A 12,658-nucleotide genomic window follows, 5' to 3' on the forward strand; every position below is an offset into this window, starting at 1 on the left:
TCTTTCACTGATGAATTATTTTTGTTTGTAAGACTTTTTTGATATAATTTTTTGTTAATGAGTGAATGAATGTGGGATCACTGAATGCTTTTAAATTTCTACGAAGGATGATGGAGTTTAATATAGAATATGTAGAACATATACGTCCCCGTGTACTCTGGTGGTAGGATATGTGGGCAGGGGCATCAAAAGCCAAACAGGCAAACACTCTTAAACTTAAATATTAATTTAAATTGAAATATTATCTAATCCTGTAAATTAATGACACTATCAATAGAATTACTGTATGATTGATAATGATTTCTGTCATAAAATGATAAGGAAGCCTCTAAAGTGAACCGAAGATGTATATAAACCAGAGATAAGTGAATGGATTTGGGACTTGTACTTAATTCTCACTGTAAGAGCAATTAGCTCTTATGGCATGACCCTTCTCAAGGCACATCCTCCTGAAGCTATGGGTGCTATAACAAAATGTGCTGAAGAAGGCATGTGGTGCTCGGTTATCAGACAGAATAGCATTTGGGATGTTAAAGGCTTGCCTTAAAACAAGCAGCCATCTATGTGAAGTGTCAATGGAGCCTTCATGGCAGGAGCACACTAGTCTTATAATCCAAAGATTATAAATAATAAAATGCAAATATGAAGGAGGGGGTGGAGTTTAAATTGTCAACAACTAGTATGTCAGAGACTATGCATGACATTGGAAGGTCAAAATCCCTTTGTAGGGTCCACACGTGAATTAGGTCTCCAGTGAGTTTTCTCTGACCAAGCATGTGAATAGCCTCTCTATCGTGCAGAATGCAAGGGGAAGTGGATTGTTGTAACAGCAGGTTAAACAGGTTAACACCTTATTTGACCTCCTTTCCACTTGTTTTAAAGTTATTGTTTTTTTGTGTATATAAAGTGCTTTATATACAAGAGCAATTGAATATTGAGAAAACATGCCATTCCAATTCAGATCAAGTCCATAAGTCTAATATTAGTCCATATGTGTGATACCAATCAATAACTTTCTCTTCAGACTCACACAACACATGCAATGATGCCAAATGCAGGAAAATCACTGGCCAGTAGGTGGAAAGTCTTCTGGATCCAGTGGCAGTGGAAGCATCTCAGTGCTGGCAGGGGTCTCTACGTGGCTCCTTCAGCTCCAGGGCTCTAGTGTAGTTCCATGTATCTTTTCCACAAGAACGTCTCACAGAGAGTGAGTCTGTGTGCCACCTCCAGGGAGCTATTTATCTCCTTAGTGCTTCCAAATGAGGTCACCAAGTTGCTACCTGACTGACAGGCTAAACTCCACCCCTTCACTCATAAGTGTCAAATTGCCAACAGATTATGTAACTACCACAGATGTCATCCACAACTAAGCTTGACACTGAGAAATATAGATTTGAGAAATTAATCAAAAATTTACGCCTGCCTTCTTTTTGATTGTGAGGTTTTTTTCTTTTTAAAATAAATGGTTGTTTTTAGGGCTTTTCTGATATTTGGGGGAGGTGGTGGTAGGTTTTTTGTATATGAGATGTTCCAGGATAGGGAAATCTTGAGACAGTACCTGGGTTAATGTCCAATTGGGAGTATAACAGGGAGGGTTGGGGGGAAATGGGGAGCAAATGACAATGAGCACAAGAATGAAGAGAATATTCTAGAACGGGTTGTGGTGATGACTGTATAAGTTTTTTAACTGACTAAACTGTGCTGATGACGTGGTCCTGCTTGATGCTTGTCTCTCAGGAAGAAACCACTGAGGACATGGACACTACAGCAAAGCATGGCAAAGAAATCAGGTGATGCCTGGCTGTGGCCATCATGTAATTTCATGTCAATTTGATCTATAGAAGCATAGGGTGGTACTCAACCTGTCAATCAGGTCACAGCCTGACACTTCCTTTTTGTGAGCATGGCCTGTTCATAAGGAGGGTCCAGGGAACCTCCTCTTCTCTTTGTCTTGAACTTTCTCCTTACTGGCCACCCCGAGAGCTGTGGGAGCCCTGCAATGTTTTCCATGAACTTGGATCCACATGACTTGGTGCACAATGATCTGTGATCTTCCTGAATTCTGCATTACTGAATGTGGCTGTGTAAGCTAGAAGAAGGACTTGTGGACTAGTAACAGACTTGTGAACTTGAGTTAGACTGTGCTGGGATGTTTTCTTGACACACAATGACTTCTTGATACCACGTTCTTATGCATATATATGTTTCTCTGTTCAACCTGGCCTAACACACTGCCGATCAGAAAGAATAGCATCTGTGGTCTTAATGGCTTGTTTTTAAAGAAGCAGCTATCTAAGCAAGGCATCAACTAAGTTCGCCTGGGAAAAACACACCAGCCTGTGTGATCCAAGGATTGTAAACAATATAGTAGTAATCCAAGTCTGAAGAAGGAAATGGTATCAGCGCTTAAATTGTGAACCACTGGTTTTCAGAAAGCTATGATGACAATGGAATCCCAAAATTCCTTTGCAGGGTCAACACATGAATTAAGCCTATGGTGAGCCCCTTCTGACCACGTGAATAGTCTTGTTTTCAGACAGAGGGCATTGTAAAATTGATTATGGCAGTATAGTTAGGTTAATGCCAGAAGTTCAGGCCAAGTCAGAAGAGGCTGTGAAACATGGGATATCATTGCTCATGTCAGATGAGTCTTGCTCCCAAATAGAGAAGACCAAAGAGATGTTTACTTGTGTTTCATTGACTTTGCAAAGACATTTGACTGTGTGGATAACTTTGAGACAAATGGGAATTCCCAAACACTTCATTGTACTCATTCGAACTGGTACCTGGAACAAGCAGCAGTGGTGTGAACAGAACAAGGGCATACTGCATGGTTTAAAATCAAGAAAGGTGTGCATCAGGGTTGTAACCTCTTCACCAACCTTGTTAAATCTCTATACTGAGGAATTCATCAGCAAAGCTAGATCATATGAAATTGATTAAGGCACCAGGATCAGTGGAAGGCTTATTAACAACCTCTGATATGTAAATGATACAACCTCGGTTGTAGAGAGTGAGGAGGGCTTGAAGCACTTGCTGATGAAGATCAAGGATTGTAGTCTTCAGTATGGATTACAACTCAATGTAAAGAAGACCAAAATCCTCACACCTGGATCAGTAGGTCACATCATGAAAATGGAGAAAAAGTTGAAGTTGTCAAGGATTTTGTCCTGCTTGGATCCACAATCAGTGCTCATAGAAGCAGCAGTCAAGAGATCAAAGAATGTGTTGCAATGAGCTAACCTGCTGCCCATGTATTACAGTATTAAAGAGCAAGGATGTCACTGTGAGGATGAAGGTGCACCTGGCCCAGCCATGATGCTTTTCACTGCGTCACATGCATGTACAAGTAGGACACTGAATAAGGAGGACCATAGAAGGATAAATGCCTTTGCATTGTGATGCTGGAGGAAACCATCAAAAGTACCCAAAAGACAAACCAATCTGTATCGGAAGAAAAATGGCCTGAGTGATCTTTAGAGGCAAGGATGGCAAGACTTTGTCTTCAATATGTACTTTGGACATATTTCTAGAAGATAGCAGTTCCTGGAGAAGGACATCATGTTTGGTAAAGTGGAGGGGGGGAAACAAAGCAAAAGAGGGAGGCATGGGATGGGGTGGACAGACACAGCAGCTGCACCCATGGACTCAGGTATAGGAACCATCGTGAGGACGGCACAGGCCTGGGCAGTGTTTTTCTCTGGATGCACGGGGTCAGTGTGGGTCAGAATCAACTGGATAGCACAGAACAAAAGCAGTTAGGTTGAAATGTAATATTTGATCTTCCTGTTGATCCATTTAAAAGCCATTCCTATTATTTTCTTTTATTTTCTTAAGTGCATGGGACATACATGTGGATTAGACCTCTATTGAATACCCTCTGACAATAAAGCAGGGAGGCGAACCGCCTTGCTGCCACGCAGTGTGCATTCAAAAGTAGACTGTTATACATGCGCTTAGGTAAAAATTTACACCTGATCATTTGATCTCCCTTGGGACCCATTTAAAATTTGTTCTAATTTTTAATATTTTCCACTTTCTTTATAACTGAAGTTTTTGTCTGTTTGATTTTTTATTATTCTTTATATATTTTTGGATGTTTTCTGTATATGAGATCTGGTATAGGTAAATCTATAGAGACAGTATCTGGATTAATTGTTTCTTGGGAGTCTGTTGGGAAAAAGTAGGGAGCTAATTACAGTGAGTTTAAGAAAGAAGAAAATATTCTAACATTGATTGTAGTAATGATTTTACAGCTCTTCCTGATATGATTGAATTATTGAATTATATGATATAGGGACTAGGTGCCAATACATCTTTAAAAATCTGATTTAACCTTGGAAGTATATGATAGGAAAACTACATGTCAATAAACTATTAAAAAAATATTACCTAGGAGTTGGTAACATGATGGTGGCAGGAGACGGCGGAGCTTCACCAGCTGAAGCTTCCTGAACTGAAGCAGAAATGTCTTGCATGTGGTTTGGAGAGCAAAGGAATAAAACAAGGTCTCCTCACCACGCTCCAGCAGATCGTGAAGAGCACACAATGATGTGGCAAATGCAGAGGTACAGGGAGATGAAAGAGCGGAAGAAGAGCCCCAGTCCATAGCGCTGCCTGTCGGAGCGGAAGAGCCCCTGAAAAAAATTGTTGATGTGGCAGCAGAGAAGAAAGTGGTCAGAATCACCTCTGAAACATGACAGACTCAGAGGATGCACAAGCTAGCTACATGATTCAATGTGCCTTGGAGTTTGGAGAGGAAGAAAGCGGCCTGCGCAGCTGGGGTTCCCAGTTCTTCAGTTCCAACCAAAGGCCTGTCATTGGACATCAGGCCTCTGGTTAACTTGGAGAGGCTGAAGGAATGAGCTCAAAGAGTTGGTTGAAATGCCTCACCAATCTCCAGAAAGTCTGCAGAAGGTGAGAAGCTGAAAAAGAGGCGGGAGCGTCTCGGGATTTGCCAAGTTCAGCTGGAACTGGAACCACAGAGGATACAGAGGGGCAAAGAGGAACACTTTGGGATTGTCTGGTGAAATGTTCTAGACGCTTTCTGTTCTCCAGTCGTTTCCATTGCTCTGATTCTTCAGGATCATGTACACGTGTTTCCGAAATGCACGGCCACATGTCTAGGTTCAGCCTCTCAGGGAGTGAGCACCTGCCCCAGCTACATTTGTGAACTCAAGAAGCAGTATTCCTGCTCCAGCTTCAAGGTGCTGTGTTTTCTTGGTTTTGTTTTTATTTTGCCTGTTAATAATAATAAAGAAACAAAAACTTTAAAAAATAATAAATTACCTACTCCTGAATACTGCATTTTCATGCTAGTCCACAGGAAACGGTAAATATAAGCCTTATCTTGATGTTTTTAAGCCCAATGAGACAAAAGTTTTATGACGGCTCTCCTCCCTACAACCTCCTACTGCCAAAATATGTTGCTAACAGACTTCTTTTGTTTCACACAATTGAACAAATCTCTAGCCGGCTGTTGGGATATACTATATGTGGGGGCCCCCTCCCCCAAGAAACCTGAGGTAGAAATGTAAGTGCTACTTAACATGTGTGATGTGTTATGACAAATTTAAAGTGTTAAAAAGCAAAGATCATACTTGGAGAACTAACTGGTGTCTGACATAAACTAGGATATTTTCAATTGTCTCAGCCCATGAAAGCCAAGCAATGAATCAAGAAGACCTAAGAAGATTTGATGTATTGCATTATGATGTTGGTGAAGAAAACCGAATATACTATGAACTTTCAGAAGAATAAAGAAATCTGATAAAGAATAAAAAATGAGCTGATATCACATGTTAAAGTAGGAAGAAAATGCTTTGAAAATGATGTTGGCAACATATGTACAATTGTGCTTGACACAATGGATGGAAGTATGGATTGCGATTAGAACTATAAGAACCTCCAATAAAATTATTTTTTAAAAGAGAAGACAATTTTGAAAAAAATGAAAAGAAAAAGAAGTGCTTTGGAAGAAGTATAGGAAAGCATATTCCTTCAAAGCAAAGATGGTGAGACTGTTTCACAAACTTTGGGCATGTTATTATAAGGGACAAGTCTGTAAAGAAGGACACCATGCAGCATTTAGAGTTTACCTCTTTTCACAACCTGATAGTTCTCTGCCATTGAGGTTTCTCCACGCCAACTGAATGCCAGTGGAGCACGCGGCACAATTTTCTTAGCGGTTCTCTGCCACCAGGTCTCTCCACTGTGAACCTCTCCATTCCTGACTGAGCCAGCTCACATATAATGTGGCAATTTGGGAATCACCAAGCTCCCAAGTGCCTTTGCTTCTTGGCCAGCCCAGCTCTTTGCAAATATCTCTGTCTCTTAATGAGAGACCAAGCAAACCTCTGTGGTTCAGCCCTTTCTTTATGCCAATCCTAATCACTATAATCTTCATCAGACTAAAATTCAACCAATCCTTCTTTATCCATGACATGTCAATCAACTCATGTCCCAAAGTAACATTTGACACTGGCAGAGACTGACTCTGGGTTAGAGAGCCACATGGGAGGCCACAAAATGATTTTCCAAAAAGAATTAGGGCAAAGAAACATCTCCTCAGGGCTTAGAGGAAATATTTCTCAAGCTGTTTATCCAAAGAATCAACACAAAGGTCACATGTTACACCATAAAAAGAGAAAGAACATATTACTCCACAGTGATCTAAAACATCTTAAGATTACTTCAATGAGAGACACAACCTATCTGTTCTAATCCTTCACATTTGCAAAGAAGGTGCAGGGAATTTCTCTTTATATAGTGCTCTTGGGTCAGGTGGAAGACTGTAGCCCCCTGGGGATTCAGTGGGAGTGTTAGGGAAAGAACAGAGAAGCTGGAAATTTCCACTGATAAACACCTTGAGAATAAGGGAGTAGTCTAAAAGAATTCAGCTGACAAAGCACAATGCAACTTACTAATGAAGACTGCAATGAGAGGACGCTCTTCCACCTTGAGCATGCTCAGTGGGAAAAGAAATGACCCAAGGAAACCTCATTGCCCATCATCACCACACCATGACGGTTTACCATTACTTTGGAGATTACCAGGATTCTTCTGATGTGATCAAATAAGGGGAAGGGAGGGATGGACCCCAAACTTATCAGAAGTTCCCCCTTCAGAATCACATTCCTCCCCTTAATAAACACAGGGGCCTCAGTGGCATAATGGTCAAGCACTGGGCTGCTATCCACAAGGCCAGCAGTTTGAACCCACCAGATGCTCTGAGGGAGAAAGATAACACCTCACTCACACTCTTTACTCCTATAAAGAGTTACTGTCTTGACCGTGGATAATCCATACCACTGAGACCTTAGACTCCCATCTTTCAAGGTGCACATCAGAAGGATGTGGCTTTACCTCAAATAGATCCAGAGCCTGAGTCTTAAGGCTGAACTGCCTGGTGTCAGAACCAGATGACTGCTACCCCAAGGTTATAGAACGGTGATCGCTGGACTTTGGTACGGATCTCTTGCCCAATGAAGGGTGGCCAAATTATGACATGTACCAATCTGGTATGCTTGGTTCTGCCATTGTAAATGAATAATATTGGAAGCTTTGCTGTATCACCAACTCCCACTGTTTGTATAAATAGTTTCCAATCACTTGTGTATTGAGTTTTGTAGCCCGTCTACAATTACATAATGTCTTTCAGCAGTGTTTTAAGTTCCCACTGTTGGCTAAATTGATGGCACTATCAATATAATTATCACGTGCCTCAGAAGGATGATTTTTTTCTCTAACAAAAGTGAATTATATATGTATAAATTGTATATGAATTGATTTTGAGTTTAGAGTTAGGTATAGCCCCAATATGACAATTCTTATGGAATGGCCCTGCTTGATGCTTGCCCTCATGAAGCGATCACTGAAAGTATGAGTACTGTAATAAAGTGTGGTGAACCAACTATATGGTGCCTGGCTATTAAGCAGCATAGCTTCCAGGGAATGAGCAATAAGAGTGAGGTATCAACTGAGCCCATGCGGAAGAAGCACATCAGTCCGCGTGATCCAAGCCTGTGTGAATGAGCAAAGTAGACCTAAATGGTAGCAGAGCTTAAATTGTGAACACTTGGTTTGTGGAAAGCTACGGATGACTGTGTGATCCCCAAATACATGTAGAGGGTCCTCACATGGACTAAGCCTCTGGTGAATTTTTTCTGATCAATGACCAGGGATGTGAATCACTGCTAGCAAGTAATGTGCAGTGGTCTTTTTGTTTTGTTGCATTTCCCACGCCCTCCCGCCCCCCGTTTTTCTATATGTGTGATCCAGGATGGGCTCAGCTCTAGAGACAGTCACTACCTTGATGGTTCCTTGGGGGCTGGGGTGGGGTAGTTTGGGTGAAGGTGGGGAGCTGATGACAAAGAGTACAAGAAAGACATAATTGTTCTAAAATTGATTGGGGCGATGATTTCCCAGCCTTTATTAATGTGATTGAATGATTGAATTGTATGATATGTGAAATATATGCTAATAGAAAAATCTTTTAAGTTAAGCCTCTGAAACCCACAGAGGCAGTTCTCCCATGTCCTAGGCGGTCACTAGGAGTCAGAATAGACTCGGTGGCAGGCAGCTTGCTTTGAGTTTTCATTATCATACATGTGCAAAAATCTCTGCATTGCACCCGCTGAGGTTTTCTCCACTCTCTGGAGACTGACTCGTTCCTCTTTCAGAACATACTTTTGCTATGACATAAACGTGTGGCCGAGTGTGATGCTGTGCTCACATCGTGCTTTTCTACTGCGATCGGGTCACTGACTCTCCCATTCTTTGGAGAGGAAGAGGAGGAGGGACCGAGGACGTCCAGAGAGGCTAGCATCTGGTGCTGTAGGACGTCCTACAGAAGCCTCTCTTATGTCAATGGCAATCCCTCCAGGTGCAGGTATGACTTCATGTGAATGTTTACTCTCAGCTACTTGGGGCTTAGATCTTTTCTCCTTGCTGCAGTCTCACATTTGGGGTTCCTTCCGACGTCTCTCAACCTGAGGAATGAGTGTACTATCCAGTCCCGTTTGCCCCTGTGTGCCCCTTCAGGCATTCCCTTTTACCTCTCCTCCAGATCTTAGGGCTCCATCTGTCTTCTTGCGCTCAAACTTCTGATAGGAGGCTTCCATCCTCTCATCAGTAATCTTGATAAGGCTGACTGTGGGCCGTCTAATATGACCTGGCTTCCTTCTTGTGAGCTCTCTAGCTCGGTACTCCCTTCTGAAAGCGTTGTGGGACCAAACCTATTCCCAGGTAAATCGTGCGAGGGGTGTTAAAGATGCTCACGCAGGGAATCCATCCTAGCCCGGGTCCGTGCTTCATTAGTCACGGACCTTGGAGAAGCAAAGGCCACAAGGAGGAGGCTGGCAGATGGAGGGTGTGCAACTGCTGACAGGGAACTGGGAATCTTCACCCAAGGAGGATACGCAGCCATGAAGTAGTGCACAGAGACCCAGGAATGGAATGAGAGAGGGCCATCCCAGGAGCGACCGGTGATCGCTCATGCATATTGGCTGCTCAGGACAATCCACCTTCCTTTTGGTTTTCCTCCCCCTTGGCATCAGGGGACAAGGAACTTCCAGTCTTGCCAATTCCCCCATTGGAATGCTTGCTTTAAAACTGGTGTTCTTCTGTTAACCCCACTTGGCCTGCCTATCAACTATGGGACGGGGAGAAGTGGTCAGTTAATGACAGTTTAACTCCATTTCACAACCAGATTTGTTTAGTAACAGAGAAATAAAGCAGCCAGAGGTTTCATATGTCCAGACTTTCTTGTAAGAAAGACCTCAAATATGTGAGGGGGGTATAGAAAAATGCTTTCTAGAAAGGAAGCCAGAGGGGGTAGCACCGTTTCAATAAGGTGAGAAACAGAGCTCTTTGCTCCTTGTCCTGCCAGATGGAATCCCTCTCCAAACCGGTTGGGCTACCAACTACACACTCATGGTAACCTTATTACCCTTACCAGGAGTGCCCAGGTCAGGAAGGGGACCTACCTTGAAGCCTGCAAAGAAAAACAGAATCTTCTCAGTTGGTTCTTCTGCCTTCATTAGGGAATTTGAACATATGACCTGGGCCTTTGACTTAGCCTGCGAGACGTGTGCTTCCTCCTTGTTGCACTCCTGATGAAAGGGCAGGGACATTGTGTTAGACAGGGTTCTCTAGAGAAACAAAACCAGAATGCTAATAATTGTGTGTGTATATATATATATATATATATATATATATATATATATATATATACACAGATAGATAGATATGTAACATAAGAAATAAACAGTTAATTAAATTATAAAGCAGTACAAATGGTGCATTGCAACTCACTCCCGTGAGACAGTTGTGAGACACTAGCAGTTCTTCAAGTCTTCAGGGCTGCCTGGTAGTCCTCTGTAGAGCAATTCAGGCTATCTGGGCACAGACAGCAAACAGCAAGGCAGGTCACCAACAGTCAGCCAGATGACAGGGTCCAATAGTCCCCAGCTCAAGAGATGTAAATCCAATGGTGTGGCGAAGCAGGTCTTGAAGGAACCTCAAATTACAGCAACCCAGTCCATGGGTTAGGTGTCCCACAGGTAGTGCATCTTGCAAATTGAGGCACAGAACAAGCAAGGCAGCCGCACAATGGTCCGATGATCAAAGAGCAAGAGACAAGAAAGACGAGGCTTGCCGAGCCATTTATCTCTCTGCCCTTCAATTAATCCCACATGTGTTTAGCGGCCAGGTTGGCACAATAAACTAACTACCTCGCATATGGAGGCCACATCTACATTCACCATCCCACCTTCCCCCTTGGAAATCAAGCAGTCCCCAGCCAAGACCCAGAGTAGGGATAACAACATGAGAAAGTGGGAGTCACCCCAAGGAATCACGTGCACACTTGTTTAATAGAAGGAAGGATGGCTGTACAAATAAAACCCATGAACTTAATGCAACAAAAGAATGAAACTCTACTGTGCCTAAAAGCAGACCAGTAGAGACAGTGCTGCAAATGACCTGGCATTCAGATTCCCCTGAGGCAGCTCTATTTGTGAACACTCATTTTATTAACCCATCAGCCCCTGATATCCACAGGAAGTTAAATAAAATGGCATTATTCACAGCTCTTGCTACACAAGGTAAACTGACTGCCTCTTGGGACCCCAAGGGGGAGGGGGATGGGAGTGCTACAAACAAAGTAAACTATTATCATGAAATGTGCAAAGGTCTAGAATTAGAAAACAAAAAAATGCAGAGAAGCTCAGCATATCTTAAACTGAAAGAGCTGAAGCAAAATACATCCAAGCCTTGACTTCCAATATTGAAGGATTCTACAGACAAAATATTGATGCGTACATAAGAAGCCTCAAAAGAAGATGGGAAGAATGCACAGGCAGTCTCCATCTGCCACCCTGCAGCAGTCAGGCCATTGCATTCACCAGGAGTGCAACAATGAGAAAATAAAGCCCACCTGTGAACAGGTGGTCAAAATCTAAGATAACTGCTGTAATTCCCACTCATCTGGACCCCTTGGATCAAGCCATTTCTTTCCTTTACACTCAACAGCATGTCCAGTCAGAAGCTAGGGCCAGATAGGAGATGGGGAGAAACTTCACCCACTACTACCCACTACAACAGGAAGCAGCTAGATGAGCCATCAACCATTACCCTCAAATACTTTGAGGCACCTCTCCCTAAGGGAAGAATGTTAGGGAAAGAACAGGGAAGCTGGAAAATTCCACTGAAAAACAACCTAAGAATAAGGGGCTAGTGAAGAATTCGACTTGTAAATGTTGGGTCAGGTACCAATCAGAAAACATTAGCAAAAGCCTGTCTGCCCCTATCAGACCAAGATGGCTAACTTCAAAGGGCCCAGATCAATGAGCCATCTGCCAGGGTACCAGGAGGACAGTTCACTCTACCTTGGGATTTTTATGGATGGAGGAGGCTGAGAGCCCCTACAGCTGCAACTCCTTCCCCTTGCTTCCTCGTATGCACACCTGCAGCTTCTAACCTTTACTATTTTACCCTCCCCTCCTGCCGGCTTGAAACCTGCTCCTCACCACAGATATGTGAGACTTCTTTTCTCTCTTTGTCTAGAGGAAGTTTGAGGTTTTACACCGGCACCCTCAGGGCACTGCACAGCCACCTGGCGCCCCTGAGGCCACAGAAACAGCAGCACACGGAGGAGCAGCTGGGGAAGACGAGGTGGACTCCAGATTCGGGCTTTCTCAGGGTCCTCCGCTGGGGGGTATGGTCAATGGCACTGGTGGACCTCATTGGATGAATTAAGCTCACCTGGCCTAGATTGGGGCCCTGCTAAGTGTGCTGGCTTCCTGTCTCAAAGGCGTGAATGTGCATGCCTTCTAGCCTTTATTGGTTTCCCACTTCCTGTAAGGAGGGAGGCCTTGGCCTGTAGAGGGACAACCCCTGGGTTCTGCCTCTACCTAATAGTACCTCATATCAACTAAATTCACCTGATGAAGAATACTTCAAGAAGCAGATGCCAAAGCAGGGTGGCATGTGCAAGGACCTAAGTAGGAAAATGCCTGTGAGAGGAACTTAGGAGTCAAGGATACTAGGAGAACCTTGATAAAGGTTTTGTGGAAGCATCTTAAGGAGGCGCACTCAAACCATGGCCCGCGGGCCACATGTGGCCTGCCGAGGACATTTATCTGGCCCATCAGGTGTT

General features: G+C 43.3%; 1 pseudogene; it reads left to right on the forward strand.

The window, feature by feature from the left end:
* The first annotated feature begins 2,039 nt into the window (after positions 1–2,039).
* LOC142440643 (SAP domain-containing ribonucleoprotein pseudogene) lies at positions 2,040–12,258 on the forward strand (annotated as a pseudogene).
* The last annotated feature ends 400 nt before the right edge of the window (positions 12,259–12,658 follow it).

The sequence above is a fragment of the Tenrec ecaudatus genome, chromosome 2 (assembly GCF_050624435.1).
Source record: "Tenrec ecaudatus isolate mTenEca1 chromosome 2, mTenEca1.hap1, whole genome shotgun sequence".
NCBI lineage: Eukaryota > Metazoa > Chordata > Mammalia > Afrosoricida > Tenrecidae > Tenrec > Tenrec ecaudatus.